The following is a 26,291-nucleotide window of genomic DNA, read 5'->3' as shown; positions in this document are numbered from 1 at the left end:
ATTTGGGATATGGACTTTCCAGCCCTGTGCTGTGTTAAACCATATGTTAATGTTTTCATACTCAGAAAAGATTAGATTGGGGACCAATAAAGTTTCAAAACTACAAATAATGGGCTAACCATAATGAAATGCGAGGTATTCCTAAGCCTGAGTGTTATTTTTTTCCTCCCCAAAGTCTCTGCAGTTTTCTTTTTTTTTTTTTTAAATGGCAAAGCTGTATTTAGCTATAGAAAACTGGCATATTCATATTTTATAAGCTAACATGCATTCTGTATTAGAGAGTAAACATATCTATTAATTTGAAATCCATGGCATCTGGTCAGGTAAAAAAGCAAAACACCGCTTTGTGATTTTCTATTTGTTGGGCACTCTCCGGCGGGTGTTTGGTGAGCTGGAAGGACCCTCACCCCAAGAAAAGAGAAACGCACAGATGATATCTGAAATATTTTTTTCCTTTTGCCAAGGCAGTAGCTGCTGCAGAGCATAAGAAACCAGCATTCCCCTTTTGGAACCAAAAGGAAATTTCCATCTGCATTAATTAGGGGAGAATCAGGATATCCATGAGGGGAGCTGCGGTATAAAGGGAGCAACGCTCTAACTCCCTTCCGAGAAGCATCCCTCTCATTTCCATGTGGGACGTGGTGTCTGTCCTCCCCTCACCGCGCTCTCCCCTCCTGGCACCAGGCACGGGGTGGCAAAAAAATAAAAGGAGAAAAGAACCGCAGAGGCTTTTGTCTTGGCACGCTCATTTCTCAAAACTGAGCTGGTTTTTAAGTTCGCTTCATTATCCCTTTTGCAGTCGTTCTGTTGTCTTCATTACAATTTAAAAAGAGAGAGAAAAGAAGGCAGCCTTAATAGCGGAGTGGTAACACTCTGACAATAAGGTGTGCCATTGCTCCAGCCGTCCCGCGCTCCTGATCGCGGTGTTATGTAAGGTGGCAGGTTAATAAATGCGACACACTGAAATCATTTGTACCAGATTATCTCTCCTTCCAAACTCTGACAGATGCTAAGTCCAGCTGGTAAAAAAAGTTTATAGGCGAGTTGGATCTGGGGCCTTCGCGTACTCCACAATGTTGGCTACCAATGCTTGTTTTAATGAGTCACGAATTGCCTGTTTATCTTCTGCTCCCTGCTGTTTCTGCATTTTCTCTTCCAGAACAATCCTAGAAACACATGCTGCTACAGACGCTGGAGCAATGTGTGTAGACATTTGAGCCAAATTATTATAAAGAACTCTTTCTTCTCTGATATTAAAAAAAAAAAAAGGCGAGAACTGCACATTGCCTAGCAAATCGTTATCTCAGATGTTCGCTGTGACACGCTCAATATGGCCTACCAGAGAAAGTTGGAGACATTTGAAACCTTAACAACTACACAAAATGATACTGTAATTGGCGGGTTTTGTTGTTCATGTTCTGGCTCTGCTAAAACTGCTCTAAACACTTTGTTTAACGATGTTACATTATGATAACACATGGCTTCTGCAGAGCAAGCCGTCATGCCGAACTTGCAACTACACAGGAAAAGGAGGAGGAGCGTGACCCATGGTGCCCAGCAGCTTCACAGAATCACAGAATCACCAAGGTTGGAAAAGACCTTCAAGATCATCCAGTCCAACCATCCACCTATCACCAATAGTACTTACTAAACCATGTCCCTCAACACAAAATCCAACCGTTCCTTGAACACCTCCAGGGTCAGTGACTACTCACCACCTCCCTGGGCAGCCCATTCCAATGCTTGACCTCTTTTTCAGAGAAGTAGTATTTCCTAACGTCCAGCCTAAATCTCCCCTGGTGCAGCTTGAAGCCATTTCCATCCCAGTTCTATCACTGGTTACACAAGAGAAGAGGCCGACCCCCAGCTCACTACAACCTCCCTTCAGGTAGTTATAGAGAGCAATAAGGTCTCCCCTGAGCCTCCTCTTCTCCAGACTGAACAATTCTAGCTCTTTCAGCCGCTCCTCATAAGGCCTGTGCTCCAGACCTTTCACCGGCTTTTGTCGCCCTTCTTTGAACCCACTTCAGGGCCTCAATGTCTTTCTTGCAGTGAGGGGCCCAAAACTGGACACAGTACTCGAGGCGCGGTCCCACCAGAGGTGAGTACAGGGGGACAATCACTTTCCTGTTCCTGCTGGCAACACCGTTCCTGACGCAAGCTAGGATGCCATTGGCCTTCTTGGCCACCTGGGCACACTGCTGGCTCATGTTCAGCCGAGCATCAATCAATACCCCCAGGTCCATTTCCTCTAGGCAGTCTTCCAGCCACACTGCCCCAAGCCTGTAGCGTTGCCTGGGGTTATTGAGGCCAAAGTGCAGGACCCGGCATTTGGCCTTGTTGAAACTCATCCCATTGGCTTCAGCCCAGCTATCCAGCCTGTCCAGATCCCTTTGTAGGGCCTTGCTACCCCCAGGCAGATCAACACTTCCAGCCAACATGGTGTCATCCACAAACTTATTGAGGGTGCACTCAATGCCCTCATCCAGGCCATCAATATCCCAATTCTGTCACCCTCCTCTCCTTCCCCTGCACCCATAGCCCTCTTCCTTGCAGGGTCTGGCAGGGCAGGGGAGTGCGAGGCCTGCTGCCATGTGTGGCACCACTTGGGAAGCCAAGGGACTTCCCATGAGACATGACCCAGGGTGGCGTGGTCTTTCTCAGCCATGGCTGAAACGAGAGTGCCAGTAAAGCAAGGGCCAGGTGAAGGCAATCACTCTTATCCTAAATTCTTTGACCTCTTGGAAGAAATGACCTTCCAAATGCCACTCTGGACCAGGACTCTCCCACTAGTGCACAACTACATGTCCGTGAGGTCTTTGCGGACCCCAGCATGGCCCCAGGAGCTCCCCATGCAACAGGGCAGCATAGCCCTCTGTGTCATGGGAAGCATCCCCCGGCTGTGCCCACTGCCTGCGGCAGGGCTCTGACAGGGCGGCAGCGGCGGCTCTCACGTTTGCAGGTTTCCCAAGGTCTCTTTGTGCAGCAGCTGACAGGCTGAATACTTTCCCTGGTGTCCTTAGAAAGAAAGCAATGAGGAACCCATTTTTTGCTGGCGTGCCTGGTTATTAATAGAATGTTTCGAATTTGTCTATTCTTTGCACATGGGAAACTGTACGGTCATTTGGCAGATGTTGAAACTCACCGATTTTATATCCAGCAGCTTGGAAAAACAATGGATGTCATACTCTCTAACAAAATATATGCTATGCAGAGTCCATCTTCTGTGCTAGCAGAGTGAATCTTACTCCTACCAATCATTCACTGTCACAGCGCTGAAGGAACCACCGTAACTCCTTAAGATTATTTGTTTTCACTTCTAGCTCTCCTTTTACACGGTGCAGCTCTTTCATCCTCAAGATGCAGTTATTTCCAGTGCTGCCCCATGTCTGCATTCTTTTTTCATTTAGCTGGTTTAACAATATGCTAATGACAGGAAGAAAGCACACATATAAAATATTGTAAGCATCAAGAGTTGGAAGGAGAAGGTAAATTTGGCTCCCAACCATGAAATCTTATTCTGCAGTTGCCTCCTTAATGGCATCTCTTGAGGTCAGTGGCTTTGAATTCTCCCGATTGTATAGGGTCACTCTGGCAGCATTGACCAAGTAGAAAAGATTCAGCTAGGGGAAACAATGGCAGAAGTCACCCTTTAAATGTCCTGCCTTCTACATCAGGCAATTGATTCCAAGGCTCCCCACTACGATGTCACTGTTTGACCAGTTTGCTTTAAAACAGCTTAATTAGCTGAAAGGAAAGCTATGTCTGAGCATGTTTGCGAGAAAAAAACAAAAAGCGCGCCCCTTTCAGAAAGCTCATGCTCTGTCTTGTCGGAAATCTCTGGTTCTGAAACGAAACAACATTCCTTTCATACAGAATTAAGTCCCTGACAACAAATTTTCCTGGATTGGGGCAACAAGGGCTTGTGCAGGAGGTGCAGCAGCGCTGGCTGGGCTCAGCCTGGGGCTTCGGGCCCGCACCCTGCACAGCACCCCGGGAGCAGCTCATGGGAGTGGTACGTGGCTCTGCTTATCCCTGTCTGAAGGGCTGCAAGCACCAACCCACCCAGCACTGTGGTGTCACTGGGGTATCGATGGCTGGGCCTCCAGCCAGGCAGCGCTCTGGTTCTCAGTACACAGGAAGTAGAAGCAGAAGCTCTGAAGTGCTGAAGCTCATTTTCCTACAGGTTTCTTAGTTTTTCTAACCCCCATGAGCAAGGCAAACCTTGAAACTAGTGGGGAGAGAGCTAGCAGAAACTGCAGGAGATACACCCGATGTCAGCTGGGAGGAAGCGGAAACTGGAGCTCCGGGTCCCGCCTGCCTTAGGCTGAGTCACAGAGAGCAGTGCCCAGAGCTGTGACCCGCCTCTCTTTCTTCACTTTGTAGGTTAAAACACTGAACACAACAACTGATGTAGCTGCTGAAGCAAAACACACAGAGGGACACGTGGCACTGACTGTTCTCTTCATCTGCTCTCTAAACTTCAGGTTGCATGTCTGAAGTGAGAAGATCAACATACGCCATTTGATTCACTACATATTCTTCCCAAATATCTCCCAAAGGAAAAAACAATAAAGATTTAGGATCTCTGCTCCGTGACGGTCACTGCATCTTGTCAGCACTACCAAGAGGCTCAGTGGCTCTGCAGGAGCTACCACTCCTACTTAGAGGCTTGAATAGTTTGCCCAGCACCTTAGGAGGAATCCGTTTTGGAGTCAGATTTGCTATGCAAACAACAAAGATAAAGGTATTCTGTTCAGCCTAGGAAACTCTGGTTCTTTCTTCAGCCTTTCTGTGTGCATGCTTGCATGGTCTGTACAGGGCTGGTATGGATGTAAAATACATGAATGCAGAATCCGAGGTGCACGGGGGTGAGAAATGTATGAAGCCAGAAAATAATCACAGGAAAAAAAATTAAACAGAAGATACATTTGCATTAATATGTTTTCTGAGACTACCTCTATGTAGCAATTTTATGCATGTACGTAGCCATACCACCCTCTGTGAAATTACATGCTAAAGGTATTTACAGAAGAAAGTAAAACCTCACAGAATCAAGGTCTCTGTATATTTTGTAGCGTCTCTATAGCTTCTCATCCTCATCATCCATTTTTTTGAGCACTGATGAGAAACTTCAGCTGCCCACAGTTTGCTTGTTCATGTCCAGAACAGAGAAAATGTTTTTAAATCATTTTGCTTTCACTGCATGAAGGATTCTGGCTCACAAATGAAAGTAAGGATATGTCGCACTGGTAAATTAAAAGCTTTAGTTAAAATGTTTTCTGTGTAAATGTTTTTCTCCAAAAACCCTCAAAATGTGCCAATCATATGATTATTTAAAACACCATCCTGCTTCAGACATGCTGTTAACCAGCATTTTTTCCCTTCTCACCTTTACAGAAAGGTGAAGGGAAGGATGATTAAACCAGAAACAAAGTCAGTAATTAGCAGTATAAATCTCTCCGTGATTTCAGTAGGTCACGAAATTAACTGGTACAGACTTCGGACACATCTGCTCTTTTGGCAACTCGTGCCCTCTCCACGGCTGCTCATTGGCTCGCCCTAACCGTGTGATGGGTCTCCAGGAGCTGATTTGAGCTCCCAGGGCTGAGCACGGCGCAGCCACCGAGCCCAACTGCTTCAATAGTGCTGAAGCACGTAGCGGGCGCTGAGCCTTCCCAGCAGCCTGGCACATTTTGAAGTGTAGTGCAGACCCCTGCTGGGAGGGGGATGCGAGGGGCTGCTGTGTGCGGGCTGGGATTCTAGGAAGTGTCGGAGGGTCAGGGATGAGGTATCTGTTACAGCACAGAGGAGGCTGTGCCCAGCAGCGTCAGAGTCAGTGCTTAATTTTTGTCTTGGCTGGAGCTCCACTCTCCTGGCAGCAGAGCAGCAGAGTAGCAAGCAGCTTAATGTGCCAGGAACAGGGAAGGAGGATGGAAGGGAGGAAACCGACAGCGCTGCTTCCTTTAAGGCGTAACATGCTGTTTGTTTGTTTTTTTTTTCAAAGGAAAATGGAAAGGAGTGATGAAAGGTTGCACTGCAGCAATTCTTGTCAGGTGCCATGGCAGGCCAGAGACCAGAATTCGAGTGCCTGCTGCAGACTCACCTCTGCTTTGCTGATCTCACATACAGTGCCTGCCATCAGTCACATGGAATATCAATCAAAAATTGCCAATATGGCATGGACATGCTTTTCTCTAGACATTGTTTCAGATTTTTTTAACTAATAGGTTATAATTTGAGGAATCAGTCCACTTTAGAGAATGAAATCTCTAAGCAACCGAGGGGTTGGACTTGGGACCCTGTTTCCTTGTTGACCACTTCATCATAATTTAGCAGCTCAACTCAGCTGTGTGGTGCTGTCCAAGGCAACAGTGCTATCTGAAACCAGGAGGCCAGCTAGGGCTGGTACAGTGCACTCTGCCTGTGCTGGCTCCTAACCCATACAGCAGACTGAGATGGAAACTTTAACAGCCTCAGTTTTGTGTAGGAACCAGAGCCTCCCCAGTTACACAGTTCAGAAATTGCATATGCATGCAGTGTGTATGACGAAACCCTAGGCCTGGTCTGCTGTAGCAGCAAGGAAGCACACAAGGTTCTGTGAAACCCAAAAAGTTGCTGCCTTTCCAGTTTCACTGCAAGTCTCTTCTGCAAGTCTCTTATAACTGGAAGCCATTGGTCTAAAAGCAGACTTGGTGACCAGCGCAGGGCCATCTGCTCTGGTAAAAGTAAAGCATGTCAGTGCTGGGTGTGAACAGGCAGCAGCCTCGTTTTTCCTACATATTATCCATGGGCAATTTATTATCCTGAGCCAAATTTACTCTATAGTGGGCAAACTGAGCTTACAAATCTGCTTCATACATTTTCAAGTTTATCTTCTTCCTGTTATTCAGATTGCTCTTTGAACTGCATCAACACAAAGTAGTTGGTGATAGCCTTTAGGTTCCAGGTGAGCATTTTACTTCACAGTCTCACACTGACTACATTGGGATGAGCCACTGGGCAGTATACAACACATCATGAGAAGGACTGCAAAGTATGACTGGTCACCAAACTCCTCAGTTTTGCAACTGTTCATGTTGCTACTGCAATAATGAAAGGCAGCTGGCTGATCTGACAGGAACTCATCAAATTTCAGCTCCCAAGGGCACAGGGAAGCCAAGCCATGGTGAACTGCTGGGTTTGGTGAGTCAAATACAGGAGAGATTTCACCAGCCCGGTGTTGAGGAAGCACAAAGGTCATACCTTTGTGGGAGGTGGATTGAAAAGCAATGGCTCAGATGCGTGTTGGTGGATTGTTACACCGTACTGCATCTTTGACTTACCTACACCACCTTGCTAGCTGGAAAATCATCCAGTTTCCTTTTATGGCCCTATGGTATTGTAAGAGCTACTCTAAAGGCTTTAAAACATTAAGGAAGTTCAGAAAATCATGTTTTTGCTGTCAGACCGTATTGCTGCACTGTCTTGGTCTTGCTAACAAGTCTCAAAAATTGTTCACCTAGCTGAGACAGCCCTTGAAAACATACAGTTTGCAAGATACAGACTTTAAACTCCATCTTATTGTGTCCACCAGCCCTGCTGCATCTCGTATTACTGAGAAGTGGTACCTAGTTTATAACCTCAGGACACCTTGCAGCTTCCAGGCCCTGTAGTTGCTTGAGGTGCCCTGTGCCATTTGCCCCTTTGGCTGACAGGACCTGGGTATGAAGATGGTGACAGCCCTGTGCTCCAAGGAGTGGGCTTGCAGGGAGCTGTCTCTTTCTCTTGCACCGCAGCCATTGTGTGAGTGTCAGCAGAGCATCCCTCTCATCTCCCCAGATTGATGGCACCGTCAGGACTTCCAACACAGACAAGATAAACTGAAGGCTTCTGCAGACAGGTACGTAACTGTGGAGACAGCAACGCTGCAGAAGAGGCTGCTGATCAGGGAGCGTTTGTCCCACAGCCGACACTCCAGCACAGCGGTCACCTTTGACATGACTGGCTGAATAAGAGTTTGTTTTCTAATTTCCATGGTTCAGCCATAGGCCATCCAAAGTAAATACAAGTAAATGGGTAACAGTGGGTTCAAAGGAACATAAGACAAGCATTTGCCCCCTCAGAAGACATTTTGGATAGTGTTCACATGTGAATCAATCTGTTTTGAGTCTTTGAAGTGATTTTGATTCAGAAGAGTGGGACAGAGCACTGGAAATCAATGGGGACAGCAAAGAACTGCACACTCCAAAGGCAGGCTGCCAGTGTGGCAGTGCCAAGCTGCCAGCAGTGCAGTGGTGTGGATGTGAGCTCTTGAGAGATTCTATCAGGGAGGGATGTTTTCTCAGAAGTTACAACCCTTGGTGGGCTGCAGTGTTTCAAAAGGGCCTTAGGAAAGTGAGTGCAGACAAAGGGCTTTGGTGAGCCAACTGATATATGCTCCTTTTTTTGAGGGAAAGGGACACAGCCCAACCTTCCAGACTGTGAGGTGGTGTGCAGGAAAGGGATACCATCTACCAAGGTACTGGAGAGCCCAGGCAGCAGCTCTGTTTTTCTCAATTTGTTTGCTGTTTTTTTTGGTTTTATGTGCCTTTATTTCACTGTCATTGGCTTTGAAGGAAACAAAATACCAAGTACTATAGTTAATGTTCCTTTAAGCACCATGGAAATACCACCCTGCATATCTTATCAAAACATAGTCTGACTAGGAAGGCTATCTTGTAGATGTTCTACCTTTCCGTAACACCTTAATTCTTTTACCATTACACATAGCTTTCCTCCTGTTAATGCATAGAACATACTCACCAGGGAAAAAATATACTATTTTTGGTTCTTTGTGATCTAACTGATTTCGTAACTGTCTTCTCCTGAAATTAGGTGTATGCTGACCCTTTGTACAAGACAATATTCTGTCAATGTCTGACACTTTGGGGACAAGACAGAAAGTTGCATCCTGAGTATGGTTGATCAGTGGTCATTCCATAAAGGATTTAAAATGCAATGAATAAAATGACTTGAAAAGAGACAACTAAATTTATTTCCAACTTGTTTATCTATATTCATGCTTTATCTCCTTTATCTCTAATAATAATAGCTAAATAGATACTGTATATATCACTGCAAGCAAGAGGGGAGGGAAGTACACGCAATTCCTCAGGGCCCCTATTCCTTTTTTCTTGCTGCAAGTTAAGAAGGACCATGAGCTAATTTATGGATAAAGGCAGCAGCAACCAGAGGAAAAAAAGACATGCAGTTATAAACCTAGCTTCCTTGCGTTACCTCCTTGGTAGCCAGGGCACAGATGTGCTCCGTCTGTGGTCTTATCCTTTGTTAACTTCATTTCCCATCCCTTTGAACCTCATTAACTGGTTGCAGAAAAGAGGGCACTGGTTATTACCCCAAATGATAATACAATTACTTGGGATAATAAAGTGCCTCTGTCTTCACATAACAGAGCTCAAAACACCTACAGTTGATAGCAGAAGTATTGAAAACCTTGTAAAGCCATTCACAAAACCTTTTTTCATCTCCCTCTACCCAGGGGTTCAATTGCCAGCCAGCCCTAACCGCTGCTTACAGCACCCTGCCCAGATGTTATCGGTTCAGATGCTAAAAGCCCCTTCCTTGTCCTCCTTCTTCTTTTCTGGTTATTTAAGAGATTTGATTCTGTAGTTCCCTGAAGAAAATGCTCAAGGATTTCAGACATTGCAATTGATCAGTACCAACAAAATAACCCTAGGTCAATAAATATATTTAGTAATTTTGAGAAACGTTCTTGAGCAGGTCATGATTTATGTGAATGTGTCAAAATTCTTTTTCAACTTTGCTTTTCCTGCTCTGCAGATCTATCACAAACCATTGGCTGTCACTGTTGCAAGCTGTGGGTAGTGATGACACTTTGAGTGCCAAAGAAAAAGCTGGACTACGGGCTGTGAGTTTGAATTCGGAGGGAAACTACCTGAAGCCACTGATCAACCTGCTGCTATTACTGAGTGTGGAGTTTAAATTGATGTGATTTCTTCCTCTACATGTACAAAGAAAAATTATTCTGAAAAATGAGGAAAGTTCTTACTCACTGCATCTATACACAGACTGTGACATTCCCATTGCCAGATGCTCCCTGGAAAGCCCTTATCTCTTTTGGTAAATTAGAGCAGTGATCTGCTGCTGAATAAAACAGTATTTCAGCTGCTGATATTCTGGAATCAAACCTCAAGCTTTGTTTTCTAAAATATACCACTGTTTTCTGTATCTCTAAAAAGGAAGTCAAACGATATTGAGAAAAAAAAGGGAAAGCAAGATGATTTCTACATTCCAAAACATCTTCTCAGGCATGTACTGTACTCACCTGTTAGAAGATGAGCACTGCTTGCTCATTTTGCTTTTTCTTCCTCATGATGAAGCCTGTTGAGGCTACAATTTTGGAAGAATTTGAGATTTAAGAAGAAATGGGAGGGGCCAGAGGGTTCACTGTTGGGCCAGCAATTCATCATGCAGAGGGCTGTCATAGGAGCCCCTATGGGGCCAATAATGCAAAGCCAGAGCTTTGTGATGGAGGGGGACGTTGGCTCACCTTGGGCTGCCTATCTTGGCTCCCAGTGCCAGACCTTCTGCTGGGGGCAGTGGGGAGGGCTGAACCTCCTGCCCTAAATGCTGGCAGAGGGAAAGCCACATAAAGGGTGAGAAGGCCAGTGGATCAGGTGAGAAAGGCTGGAGATTTATAACTGTACAATACTCTCTTTTGAAAATGAAGCACATTTGATGAAAACTTGAGATTTTCATCAGTACTTTCACAACTTGAATTTTGGCATCTTGTGAGGAAGAAGTTGTTGGTGACATCCTCCTCCATCTTGTGAAGTGAAGGAGGCCAGCGAGGTCAGCAGTGCAAGGCAAGAAGACCACGCTGCACCTCCCAACACTGCCAAAGTTTGCAGGATACCAATGACTTGTGTAAGGCATCACAGCTTCACCAAGGGCAACTCTGTAATGACCAGTTTACATCAGCTGAGGATCCAAGCTTTTGTGCCATTAAAGACACAGCAGAAAAAAAAAAATCTGTTGTGAAGGAAGGAAGCTCTGACTAAAAAGTCCAACAAGTTAGCTCTTTATTCTTTATCTGTGAAGTCTGCACACAATGAAAACACAGACAAGGGAAATTTGCACAGCATTTAACTTAGGTCAAAAAAACAAGTAATTTGTTAAGTGGCAAGGGCACCAACGCGTGCCATGTCACGCTGGATTTTCTTTAAAAATAAAAAAAAATAACAAAGTTAAACTTTCAGTCAACCTGAAAATATTTGCTTTTTATGGGGGCAATGCGGAACGAATGCGACAGCAAATCTTTCTTCAGTTGCTCGTTTACAGAGACTGAAAAGTTCTATAGAGACAGTGGGAAAAGAAGCAAAAAGGAGGGGTTGGAAAGTGGGAGAAAGAAAGGAAGAAAGGAAAAAAGGAGGAAAGGAAGAAAGGAAAATTGGAAGAAAGAGAGGAAAAAAAGAAACAGAAGGGCAAAAGGGAGAAATGAACAAAAAGGGAGAAATGAACAAAAAGGAAGGAGGGAAGGAGGGAGAGAGGGAAGAAGGGAGGGAGGCAGAGACGGAAGGAGGGAGGGAGGGAGGGAGGGAGGGAGGGAGGAAGAAGGAAGGAAGGAAGGAAGGAAGGAAGGAAGGAAGGAAGGAAGGAAGGAAGGAAGGAAGGAAGGAAGGAAGGAAGAAAGGAAGGAAGGAAGGAAGGAAGGGTATTATCAAAAATTATCAATATTATCAAAGATAGTTTTTAAAAAATGTATCATACAAGGCTGAAAAAACAAACTCCTTGGTCTACTTTATGATCTGAGAAGGAATTCTTTCAGGGGCAAAAACTGCAGGAAAAGATTCTAGTCAGGAACAGAGATGGAAGAGAAAATACAAAATGTGGGTGCAGGAGCTGTGCAGAATGAGGAGGGAAATCCTGGTACCCACGCAACTATGTGAAAGCTGACAGTTATAAATTCAAGCTGTGAAATGTCAGGCTGATTCCTTCTGATTTTTCTAGTTTAGCTGATTTGCTGACATTTGGAAAATATTGAGAGATTATTGGCCCAAAATGCAAATAAATGACTTGTGAATTCTCAGTGGAATTGATGACTCTGCACTGGAAACTTGTTTTACTGAACTGATCTAAACTCATGTAAAAGGAGGAACTGCCAAAATAGATATTTTCATGCTTTGCTCTCAGTTTTTCCCATTTCCAGTGTTTTTCCACAGAACTAAATCTTTTCCCTTTCTCTTTCAAATGCACATTCCTTGATCCTTGTCATTAATGGTCTTGTTTCTGTGCTCACTTTGGATTTCTCCTCCAGCTTCTCGAAGTTATTTCATCCCTTCCACCTTCCTCACATTCGACCTATGTCTAACAGATATTTCAATTTATTTACATTTTTTTATATTTAATTATTTCCCTTCCCTTTCTGAAAGCAAGTTCCAGAGAAATCCAGGCAGCTCTTAGATACCTGCCTACCTGAATATAAAGCCTGTTTCTGCATTTGTTTCCAGAATGCTGTATTAAGCTAGTACTACTCTGTCTGTAGTGTATCTCTACCACTATCACTATCACTATCACTATCACTATCACTATCACTATCACTATCACTATCATCACTATCACTGTCTCTATCTCTATCTTTATCTCTATCTCTATCTCTATCTCTATCTCTATCTCTATCTCTATCTCTATCTCTATCTCTATCTCTATCTCTATCTCTGTGCCTATCACCTCTATCTATTTCTGTCCCCATATACTCCACATATGCATATTCTTTCAAAATGCATTTTATCCTACTAATTGCTACTCAGAGTGATGCCATGGAATAATGCTGCGGTGTAACTCTGCAGTGCTTCTTGCTCACACACTCACACATGCACACATGCAGAGACACAACCACATGGGGAAAGCAGGAATGCGGGTGAGTTTTGACCTCCGGTGTCTGCACAATGAGCTACGGACGATGCAGAAGGTTGGCTGCTTCTATACAGACCTGCTTTTGTGCTCTTGTCCAGGGCTTGATCCTTGGAGCCCTGTGCACTCAGTAGACGCCAGAGAGATAGATGTGATCTGTTAGCCTCATCCAGCGCCGGCAGCTGAGCTGTTTTCACACAGGCAGGCAGGTATGGCAAAGCCTGGGTAACAGATGAGAACCCATGGGGAGCTCTTGACTATGGAGAATGAAAAATCAAAAGAAACCATATTGGACACAGATACAAAAGGAGTCCCCTGTTCCTTTTCTATTCCCTCTTGTTTCTTTTCTCCTCTTCCTTACCAGACTGTAATGAATGTGGAAAACTTCTTCCCCCACTCAAAGTATGCAAGGACATATAGATTCCAGATGCTATTCTATGCAAATCCTTCCACACTTCCCCGCCCAGCAGCACTGTCAGTTAACCCTTCTGCCTAGCTGCTTGCTGCCCTTCGCTTTTCACACTGCCATAGGAAAGAAAAAAATTTTTAAATACATTAATCTCAGAGGACAGCTTAATGCTACGTACTGAAGTTTGGACTCAAGACAGCTGAAAGCACAAAGCAGTAGTTAACACATTTCTGGCACTGAGGTTAATTTGATGTTTCAAACACACAGCATCATAAAAAATGAGATTAATTCCTAGCATTGTTAATGCTTTAAGCTCTCCCCTTTAGTCACTATTTGTAACACACCCAGAGTCAGGGATATTTTTTTCAGTGCAAACATTCTACAGAAGACATTTAGCATAGATGCATGCAAATAAAAAAGAATTAAGGAGAATACATAAAGCACAGGAACCTTAAGGATCTGTTCCTTGGACAGCTGTGTTTTGTCTCCCACTAGCACTTCTGTGAGCCTTGCTTTGCACAAATCATAATCCAAAATGTTTTTGCTCAGTAGCTAATACAGAAATGACTGCCTCACTCCTAATGAGTGACTGTCACTTATTCACAAGCCTTCTGAAAACCATTTCCATGTCCAAGAAGAAAAGAGAGATGTTGAGAGCAACAGGAACAGATACTTCAACCAAAATGGCTTTTCTTTCACAAAGAAAAAGAAAAGCTTATACTGAGATTTTATGGAAGACTTTTCTATCACCTAAAATTACTTTCACAGGCTTCCTATTTATAATTCCTTAGCTCACAAGTGTATCTAGCTGGATGTGCATGCCCCAGGATCACCCTAACAACAGCAGCAGTGCAGCTCTAGGGTTTTGATCAGTGTGAACTACAATTTGATTTAATCCCTCTCTGAACTCAGAAATGGATCACTTAGCTTTGTTGTGACAGATTGATGGTAGTGTTTGAGAGAGTACCGTAAGAGAGAGAGGTCTCAGGTGTGAGGACAGAAGGCTCAAGCATTCAGACATTTATTGGTAGCGAGGCAGATACATTCTCCTGAACCAAATAAATATGCTTTCTGTATGGCACTCACATACCCTGTGATTCCCCACAGCAACCCTCTCTGCATCTGGTCATGTGTGAGTGAGACACTTAAAAAATAGTTTTGATGGTATTTCAATTAAGCTTTGCCAGAGTTTCCTTAAGTTCCAAGGTTATATTCTTCTCCATGTAATGTGTTTTATCTGATTTGCATTTGAGATCCTACATAGAGACAACATGGAGTCTCTGTATTGGTTTGTAGTAGACATTGAGAACACACAATGAGTCTCTATGAGCTGTACTTTGATTATCCAATACAAAAATATGATAAAATTTGGGGGGAGTTACCAATCTAATTATAACATTTTTTTTACAGTCTTTCTAAATGGAACCACTGAATTTGCTAGGCAATCAGATGAGTCTCATGTTGAAATAACTGCATGTTTTCTAAGTGACAAGAGGAATAGGGATGTTCACCACAAACAAGCTTGCTCCATCCTGCTTTAAAAAAACAGCTGACTGTATTTTTAGTTATTCATATGTTTATTTTAGTTTTCATGAGTAAAAATGAGTTTTTAATCCATTGGACTTCTCAAGCTCCTTAAAGTGAAAGCCTGTTATTTACTTACCTCATGTAGACAGTGTGGAACTAGATTAATAACTTCATATGACTCTGAGAGTCTCTAACCATGGTATTTGTTCTCAGTTGCATTGTTTTCTTTCCTTAAGAAGAAACAGGTAGGAATTCTTTGTAGGACAGGAATCTTGACATTGAATTTGAAGCTCTGAAGGTTAACTTCAGGGGATTAAGAAATCATGTTTTAGCTACATGTCTATATGTGGCACTGCTCAATCTGTACTGTAAAGCAAGGACTTACTCCAAACCCAGTGTTTCACTGATTATGGCCATTTACAGCTTCTGCAAACCCGATGCCTACTCCAGAGCCCATGGGAGGCTTCTTGACTGTTGATTCCAGCAAAAGGCACTGAGAAAAAGTCATCTCCTTTCCCTGATACACTCATTCTCTCTGGTCTTTATTTCTAGGATGATATACCAGTCTTAATGGTCTATTTCACGCGAACAGACAAACAGAAGCAGCAGAGGTCACAGTGTTATGCTTATCATTGAAAAGAATGACAGTCATCATGCTCAGTTGATAAACAGAGGGATTCCCAATTTCTGTGGGGCTTGGACATGGTACTTTAGATTTTGCTGCTTCTGCAATTCTTTCCAGAAGATGGGTCAGTCGGTATGATGTAAAGCAGTGAGCTCTGCACAGGAACATGAGCAAGACGTGTGAAAAACACTGCAGTCACTGATCCAAAAAAGAACAGAAAATTCTGGATCTAGGAAATGAATGAGTAAATCTGCCCTACATCTGTATTGAATAAATTGGTGGAGACTATATTTATAGAGAACATTTATAAAGGTGATTGTATATTTATAATAATTGATCTATTGTCTTTGGAAAACTGTACGGACAAAAATGGAGCTTTCCCAAAGTGCTAGTGCACCAGTGGTCCCCTGACTGAGAGTGTTCCAGTGCACAGATATTCAGTGTGCCTAAAATATAGCATGTTCCACTGGAATGAAATTCACCAGCCATCAATACAAAGTAGTATATATGAGAAACTTTGTTGGAGACCTGTCTGCTTTGGTGAAACCTACTTCTTGGAATATTTAAAGTTTTATGAGATGGCATTTAACAGCTACAAAACTGGTACAGCACACATCATTTGTGTGAACACCATAAAAAAATAACAGAGAGCTCATTGATTTAACACAGCCAGTCTTTCCATATGACCCGGCCTAAAATGTTATGAAATAATTGGAGAATTAAGAATGAAAAATGTTGCTGAGATACAGGAAACAAAGAACAAATAGCATTTTGTCATTGTGACACAAGCTAATGATGGTCTGTCGTGTGATTACATAAGTTTCATGTTGTAAAGCTACATGGAGAAATACCAGTGCTAGGAGAAAACAGCTCCCCACAGATTAAGATATTTCACAAAATTTGTTGGAAGAAATCTGGAGGTTTTCATGTGGTGCTCAGGGACATGGTTTAGCGGAAGGTTGTCAGAGTTAGGATAGTATGGTTAGGTTGCAGATGGACTTGATGATCTTTATGGTCTTTTCCAACCTGAGCAATTCTATGGTTCTCTGACTTTAGGATGCCAAGTCATCATCTGTGTAGGTGCTTCTCGGGCTGGGCACTGTTGCTGCTCTGTGCCCTATCCTACACATCTTGGATGCTTTTGTTCCTGGAGCATGGTTAAAGGCCCACTCTGTTAGTGGTGCCATCTTGCTGGACATGATGAATACTCCAAAATGGAAAAAGTATACTGCTAGATTTTAAACAGGACACCAGTTACTGACATATTTTTGCTATTTACTGCTCAATTCTTTATTTCCCTTTCCTGTTAATAATTTCTGTTTGGAAATTATCTGGTTATGCATTGTCATATCAACATCTACATATAAAAGGGGAAGAACGGGAAGAACTTTGTTCTTCATGACTGCGTGACTAAAAAGAGCTGAAACTCCAGGTTAAATGCACCTGCTGAGCAAATTCTCCTTTTAAATCCACAAAATATCAGCAACAAAAAGGCCTTGAAACTGATCAGCATAGGGGCCAGTTTAATTACAGACTTGGGAATAATTACAAGAAAAAAAAAAAAAAGAAACATTCCATTTAGGATGCACAAGCTCTCTCAAAGTATTTAGCAACAGTTCTCATTTAATACTCAAACAATGATGGGTTCATCTGTCAGTGTTGCACTGTCACATAAATGGTTGGTTCCTTCATTATCTCAGTGTCAGCCTAAACAGCTTAAGCAAATGAAGTGCACTTAGTACTGCATTTAAGTTCCATGTAAGATTGATAAGATGTTCCCAATTTTTCTTTTTTTCCATAATATATCTCTAGCTCATAGCAAGTTAAGTTCCCATTCATCTGGGTCAATCTGTCCTACTAGGAGAGGGAAAGAAATAAGCAACCATGGGCCATGGTTGTTCCCAGCTCTGCACAGCACAAATAGAAGGTCATGTCCTGGGTAGTGCAACAAGGAACACAGTTTGTGCAGTTTCATCTATAGGTGGAGCAAGGTCATTTAATCTCACTCAGATTCCAGATTTTGCTGTTATTATTTCTGAGATTGTGATCTATTTTACCCCACTGGACGATCAGCATTAAATAAATGGTTTCTTATAATTCTGGTGCCCTATGACGCTGAAGTGATTGACATCACCTCTCCTTGCTCTGTAACCTATTATGTCATTTGTGAATCCTATTCATTTCTGGGAAAAAAAAATAAAACTAGTGGATCATATTCCAGTCCACTGTGGGAGTCTTTCCTTGCCCAGATTGTATTCTGGGCATGAACTGGATAAACTCAATTAAAGCAAAAAAGCTCATTGGTGTCAAATAGATGGTTCCTAGTCCCAGATGTGTCATGCTCAGTTAGTGAATAAGAGAGTGTCAAATAAAGCAATAAATCTTCTTACTTGCTGACTGCTGTGTAGGGCTGCCATGCAAAGACACTCACATGCTCACTAATTCTGTGTGATGAGTGAAGCTGGCTGCAACTCCATTATTTCCACAGCCAGCAGAGAGGTACAAACATGCTGAACTGGGACAAGTGTTGGATTAGGCTCCATTCCTCAATACCTTGAGGCCATTCTTGGAAATCTGAGAGCAACAGCCATGGAAACAGTCAGTTTTAAGCCTGATTTCAGCAAGGACGAGGTGGGACCTAGAGCAGGAAGGAATGGTGTAGCTGGGCTCTGTGTTTGCTAAATAATTGACATTGTTCATACTTCTTTGCAAACATTCATGCTGGAAGACACTAGTGCACTCTGGGCAGAGGATACTGATAGATAAGGTTCAGCGCATGGACGATGTCTGGATGAACCACACTGAAAGAAAAATGAATTTAGTATTTGAGGCCAAGCATGCTTTGAGATCAGCACTGAACTCCTGGATAAGAAAGCTGAGGCAACCTATTGAGATGGTAGATATTGGCAGACCCATGGCTGATGCTATTGATTCACTCCAGACAAAAAGCCGATAGAAATGACTTTGGGGAAATGCAAGAGAACAAGGAGTCTTAAATACCTCAGGGACTTTTCACTAGAAAGGCAAAATTAAGGAATCAAACATCAACAGGCTGTTAAACAGCCCTTAGGTCTTATAATATTTGGTATGCCTGCCATGTGGTGATGATCCTCAGCTGATAATGGCCTGCTTGGATTCAGACTGATGTGAACTTCTGTTATCCAAACTCCAAGACCTGCTGTGTAATCTCTGTTAACAGAGAGACTTCAAAAAACCTTCTCACATCCTGCAAGGACACTGTTGTAGCTGAAACCAATTAAAATATTAGCCCTTAAACCCTTTCTAGTTTAGTATGTATGCAGCTTTTTATACATAATATAGAGACACCATCAAGAATCAAAGCCTGAGTATTAACAATTTCTGTTTATGTTTCAGCCCCTTCCAGCAGTGGGTTTTGCATGTGTCCAGGCCTGCATGGGGTAGCTGGCTATACTCCATATCTTTTACCAGAAGAACATGTGACTTGACCCATATCACAGTTAGATACTCAATTAAATTTGTGTGAATTATGCTTCATACTTGCCCCCTCCCTTTATTACATTGTCCATATCCTGGGTCAATTTAACCTTCCTGTGTTCTTGAGAAAAGAAGAAATTCTGGAGACAGAGAAGAAAAGTAATTTTTAAGTCTACTTCATCTAGTTCACAATTCATCTGAGGAGCCAAAATTACCACTAATACAAAGTATTTGAAGATGAATGCTGTCTTTTTACAGGGAATAACTAGGCTGTCCACAACTACTGTTTGAGTGCAGATGTTCTATTTCTGGAACAGATCCTCCTTATGCTAAGGCATGTGGAAGAGAAAGAGGTGATATTAGACAACCAGCATATCTTTAGCAAGGTCAAGTCTTGTCTGACCAACCTACTGAACTTCTATGATGGCATAACAATATCAGTGGTCAGGAGAAGAGCCAAAAGACATGTTGGAGCACATCCAGAGGACGGACACAAAAATAATCCAAAGCTGAGAGAGCTGGGGCTGTTCAGCCTTGAGAAGAGAAGGCTCCGGGGAGACCCAATAGCAATCTTTCAATATCTAAAGGGGGGAAAGAAGGGGACAGGCTCTTCAGCAAGGTCTGTTGTGAAAAGACAAGGCGAAATGGTTTCAAACTAAAAGATATTTAGATTGGATATAAGGAAAAAGTTTTTTACGATAAGGATAATGAGGCACTGGAACAGGTTGCCCAGAGAGGAGGTGGATGCCCTGTCTCTGTTCATGGCAGGGGAGTTGGACCAGATGACCTTTAAAGTTTCCTTCCAACTTAAACTATTTGATGATTCTATGATAAGGGTTTTACCCTGAAGTAATCACTGTGGCCTCTATTCAGAAAGGCACTTGAAACTATGCTTCATTTTAAAGCTTCGTTTTACATGTGGATCTAACAGGATTTCAGTGAATGCACTTACAGAACAGCAGAAGAGAGAACCCCAATGCTAGGGGGACAGTCAGGTCCTTTGGCCAGTCAGTGATCTTGGGCAGCCTGTCAGTCATACATGATGTGACATATCATGGTAGACTGTGGTTAGCTTTCAGCTGTTAATAATGAGAATAGAGGCAACAAGGCAACACTGTTAGACTTCGTTTTGTCCCTTGGAAGTCTTTGACCCTTGGTTATCTGTCTGAAAAGTGGGTTTGGATTTGGGCATCAATTCTTCTGGTGAATATCTGCAAGGTGTTCTGGAGGAAACAAAGTAACTTCCTTTAACTATTTTACCTCCAACTTAATTTTTCTGTAAGATTAGTCTCTCAGAGTAAGTAGTTCCTCAAGTCTCCATGGTGCTGTACAGGCTGAGGCCCCTCTTCGTTGTCTGTGGGGAGAGCAAGCGCATCTTGCTACTGCAGCCCTGGTCCAATCAGGTACATAAGAACAGGTTTTGTTAAGTCTGTCACTAAGTCCCTCGCCTCCAAAAAGTTAGATGTGTTCAGAATCAGGATCTCTGCCCACAGAACTGAAAGGGACTGTCAGAGGCACTGGGAACAAATCAGAAGTGGAAGTCTCAGCCTCTGTTTCCTGAACTACAGACAAAAATGTTGAGCCCTTTCTATTTTGCTTCTTGCCTCAGTGGTGAAATGACTTAATGTGGAATATCTGATACTGATTCACCTTACTGAAAAAAAACTATGTTTTGTAAATTCTGTAGCAGATCCCTTTCTTTTCTCCCCTCCTCTATTACTCTGTCACATTAAAGGAGGTAAAGGGAGAAAAACAGAGGGAATAATGAGGAAGTGCAGCAAAGGCTTTGATCTGTCTGTGGCATAAAACTGGATTATAATGTCATTTACTAACTGACAGATCATTTAGTGTCCTGGAAGAGTCTGTTTTCACACCGCTGAAGCTCTCACAGGGGAATTCTGTGTGGGCTCCTTATTGTCAGAGCTATTTTTCACCCAATTTGTTTCCAAATGATGTCTAACCTGAGGTCTTCCCACTGAGAGGGCTTTAAGCAATGATTAATGAGAAGTGTTTTGCCAGACCCACCTGGGGAATGGCCCATCTGCGAACTCAGGTAAGATAGAGCTGCCTACAAGGCATTGGCTTGTGAATGGCAGGCAGCTTCCCATGGCTTGAGGCATAGCTCACAGCAAAGGCAAGGTGTTCACTGTTTGCATCTCAGTGATTCATAAAAGGAGCGGAGATAAATGTCACTCACTCCATCATTAATGTCTAGTGTGAAGAAATAACCTCCCCCTCTGGGGACTGCTCCCCTCCCTGTTCCATATTCAATTATACTGTGCATCCAGCATATGTACAGCACTGATGGGGAACATTTGAAGTGGACTAAGATCACCAGCCCTCTTAAGTCTATTTAAAGGTGGCAAGTTAAAGCAGGCATGTTTTCACGTGTCTGCCAGATTCTCAGATATGGTTTGGTCGAACTCTCATGCCTTCCTTCAAATGGCAGCCCTGTGCTCAGCTGTACATCCACCTCTATCAATGCCATTGCCACAATGAATTAAGTGGCAAAACTATGTTTTTCAGTTTATGCTCAGTTCAGGAGCATAATCCTGCTCCACCAGCAAAATCCAATTGGCCTTCAAAGCAGAGACCTTTTCAGATGTGAGCCTTAAGACGTGTAGGCAGAGCAGCCTTGTCTTGTACTCTCCTGAGAGACTTCTCATGTGTGTAACGTTGCTAACAGTAAGCGTGAATTTCTTAGTAGCTGCCTAAAATGATCATTAAAATGCTCACATAAAAGTTAAGAAGGCTGAAAATTTGGTTTCTCTCTGTATTTATGAGGCTGATATTCGAGCATATTTCTTACAGAATAATTTCCCTCCTCTGATTTATGTGGAAGCTTCAGACTCAGTTATCATCTGGAAATACATTCCTATACAGTCTGTGTCATTTAAATGCAGCATCCTACTGTCCCGTCTGTCAAGACCAAAACATAATGGGTCCAACTGTCTATGAATAAAACAGATTGTTTGTAGGGAATATTTATTGCCTATAAAGAGCAAGAGTTTATATTGGCAAAAGCCGTCCTTCTTGTAAATAGCTAGAGGCTCCCAACATCCCCTGACTTTCAGCAGTGTTTATTCCATTGAATGTGGATCCAAAACATTTCTCACTCACTGCTTGGCAAGATGAGTTTGACAATGGTTTTCTAACCAACTGTTGTGACACTGGCAGCGTGTTTTGCCTGAAATTTCACCTGCAAAGCAATCTCCCACTTTCTTTAACTACTTTTCTTGCCAGAAACATGTTTACCATGATTTAGTTGTCTATTATACGCATGAATGACTTGTCTACTTAATTTCATCAAAAAAATGAACCCTCATAAGTGGCACAGATGCTGGTATGATGGTAATCAGATTTGTTTTTGGACAGGTTTATGGCCACTTGCTGTCAGTTAAGCTCTCTTTGGCTATCTTCACTCCTAATACAGTTTTGATGGTGATTAATGGCTCCATTAATATACTGTTTGTGCTGTGATAGACAGCACATTATGATCTTGTTTGCTGACCACAGCTGATCATGTATTTTTGTAAACTCCGTTCTGAAGAAAATATTAGTCATATTTAATATGTCACCGCCATGTACTGCCATGCAGAGGTCACATACAGAAACCTTACTCTTATACTCTCTTCACCACAGCTTCTGTGCCGCTAAGAGAGGATGAAGCCCCCTGAAGAATGTGCTTGAATTAAATGTTCATCAAGTTTCCTCTTCCTGGTAATATGCCAAGGATCTTGCTACACTGATTTCTCCTGGCTATGCTTCCATGCCACTAGTGCTTCTTTTCTTCTTTGTCTCTTGCATCCTTAACTGTTTTGTCTTGATATGCAGGAAAGGCAGGGTTTGTGTGCTGCTCATTTGTTGTTGTTGTTGCTTTTAATCACTAATTTATTTATGGATTTATTTTGCTTTTCCCCCTTTCTCGCCCTCTCTCCTCATTTCATGTCTCTTTTCTCAATTTCTTCCCTTTCACAGGCTTTTCTGAGCTGCCCAGAATCAACAAGCTGCCCTGTCAAACCATTTCTAACTCATTTGCATCCACTGCCACCCTTCCACTGTTGTGACGTGGGCAGTGTGCTTTGCCGAAAACTTCACCTGCAAAGAAAGTTCCCACTTTCTTCGGAAACTGGAAAGAAACTGTTACTAGCGCAACAACACATCATCAGTAGGGTAAAACTAACGTGTCTCAGGATGGTCCCAGCTCACGTTCCCTATTAGTGGGTGAACAATCCAACGCTTGGTCAATTCTGCTTCACAATGATAGGAAGAGCCGACATCGAAGGATCGGCTTGGAGGATTGAACATAATAAGTTGATGGCCACTTTAGCAATGGACAAATTATAGCTGAAAGGAGACCGTGGGAGGTAAAAAGTGTCGCTGAATTTCCCACTGCATGCTGGCATTGCAAGAGCAATGTCTGGGTGAGCTGATATTAAAAAAGCTGTAGCCATTTTTTAAACTTAGCATTATGAACAGATTTTATTTGGGAAAAATAGTGTAGATACTGGTATTTTGCTCTCTATTATTTGCCACCTACCCTCAGTTCCCTGTGGACCCACAGAAGCACACATACACACTCTCATGCTGTTCATGAGCAAACAGAGCAATAGTGCTGCTACAGGAGCAAGACCACTAGTTCTTTTTCTTTACTCAGTAAGGAACAGGAAGGAAATAATTAATACAGAAAGAGGCAAATGGATGTATCTGAGAAATTTGCAATGAATTTTTAACGTAGTTGAAGAAATATGGGGGCTTTGTTTTGTTTTGTTCTATTTTCCTCCAGTAATTAAGCCCAGTTCCTTTCTAGCCATATTTGATTTTTATGTTCATCTGTGCACTTGCCTAAACCCCACCCACTTGCTCCTCTGCAAATATTTATTATGCAAATGGTTTGTTTTGAATTGGGTGATCTGAGCAGATGCCCATTTCTGTGTAACTGTTCTTTAGGAAAATTGCAGAAGAGCTGGGTAACATATTACTGAACTAGTCAAATAGTTATGATTGGTGTTGAATTGCTGTAAATGCTCTTCGTAGAGCTCTGTTTTCCAGCAGTGACATTTTGACTCTTTCTCTCTACAGCTAACTCTAAATGTGTCCCCTTGTCTGGCTACCATCTCTGATTTTCCAGTCCTTCTTTTGTAAACAATGGTTCTCCCCATTTTCTCTAGTCCAGTAATTTATTGCAATATCACTTCACAAAGGTGGCCAGGGTCTCATTAGCCAAGAAAAAAAGATTTTAACTTTTACTGACAGCTTTATCCTTTAATAATGAAAAAAATTTGTTAATGTGTTTTTAAACTTCCCTTCCTCTACCAATTCTGAATCTGGTCAGGCTTATCTTAAATCTAGTGCTTCATCTTCTATCTTCTCTTGGACTCCTGGTGAACTTCAGAGGGAAAATAATAATAATAATAATAATAGTTACTATTATTATAAACACACACACAAAAAAAAAAACTGTATGAGGACTGTGATCAGTAGGAGTTAGGGGCACAAGGGGACAGCATCCACAGTTCATTCATCAGAGAATTATCAAAGGCTCCAGATAAGATGCTAAATAAGATAGAAACACTGACGTCATTTCATCATTCATCTTAAATATAACTGAAGAGACTGCTGAATGAGGACGGATCATTTGTATACATTCACACAGATCATTATATACTGATATTTGTATATGCAGATGCACAGGCACACAAGTGCCGAAGCACTCACATATTCATGTATAATCACATACAGTAGTATGTTCTACTAGACAACAACCTTTTTAGCTTCCTCAGTTATTCTATCATCTTTTCCCTCTTCCTTCTATTCAGGATGCTTTCACTAAGGTAGCACATGCTTCCATATAGCACAGGCTATACGTGAACAAATATAACAGAAAATCTTTCTTGTCATTCTAAGTAAATGACTGATACAACAAACAGTTAACCATTATTGAACAACTCAATATGTGTTACATCCGGAATAAACAAAAATACCCACAGTTCAAAATTCACACTTTCTGCATCAATATATAACTTAGCTTACACTACTTTCCCTGAATAGGATATTTCTTTGTCACTGTATCTACTTCTCCACTCAGCTTTTCAGTGGAGTAACTGTATGCTTTACATATATGCATATAGAATGCAGACATGGATGCACTCAGGTGCTCAAACACATTTATTTCTATGCTTCTATGCACAGATTTCTCCATAGAAAAAGTCAGTAAACTCAAACTTGTGGATGGCTTTTGTCTGCAAATTAGCATTTAATACTTTATATGTGCGCAATATTTCTGAAGCTATGGATAGATAAACTTACATATATAAGAAGATATAACCATTCTGGAAAAAAAAAACCCACCACAAATAAACAAACAAAAAAAAAAACGGGAAAAAAAACAAACACCATGCTGCATAGTGATATAATACAACAGCTGAGATGTTCACCTATCACAGATACTGAAAAGGGCATCAGAAAGAATCTCTAATGCTAACCTCTTTGCCAAGACCTGGTGAGGTAGTTTGCACAAAACTCTTAAGTATCTGCCTCATGTCTTCATGGCTTTCTGTTTCATACACGCATGCAGAAGATAGCCTTGTGATAACATATTTTGAGTTAATTTAGGAGTATAATATGACTAAATGAGAACTGTCAATAAACCACCACAGGTCTGAATTGATCGTGGGTATTTTGGTCCTGCAGATAACATGCTGCTCCTCCACAAAGAAATCAAAAGCCAGTGGACTGGCTGCGTGCAACTGTGTTGCAGCTTGGCAGCAAGCACCATTCATCCTCTGACACGAAAGATGCTCTGTCTGCACCAAGCCTGGCATCTCCACATGGAGCATCACCTGCATCCATGGTCTCCTGGGGGAAGGATTTGTGAAAGGAGACACAAACAAGCAGTATGAGATGACTGCTGCCCTCCATCCCTTATGTTTCACCCTGTTATTTTGGTACTCAACCAAATGATGATAGCTGAGCAGAACACAGCTTGTATTTGGCTATTGCTTGGTTGTTATCCGATGTCATGGACAGCTGCTGAAAATATAAAAGAAAAGATCTTCTTCTTTAGGATGCAGATTCAGAACGACATGAGGAAATGAGCAATACCAGACATCCAAACTAGCACTGATAGCTTACATTTCCAAATCAAGACTTTCTGAGCGTGTATGGTGGTCATAAAATGCATACAGGAAAATGTTCACAAGGTCTTTGAAGGGTGTATATCAATACTGAAAGTGATATAATAGGTGAGCATTGTATGAACATGTCAACTAAAGTAATTTGAAGACTAGTCAACTGTTCCCACCAAAACAGATTTTCAGGGGAAAACCTCTGTTTGAGAGTAGGCATACATTTTTATGA

This window comes from Meleagris gallopavo, chromosome 2 (genome assembly GCF_905368555.1).
Source record: "Meleagris gallopavo chromosome 2, MGAL_WU_HG_1.1, whole genome shotgun sequence".
Classification (NCBI taxonomy): Eukaryota; Metazoa; Chordata; class Aves; order Galliformes; family Phasianidae; genus Meleagris; species Meleagris gallopavo.
Note: the sequence above shows the minus strand (reverse complement) of the source record.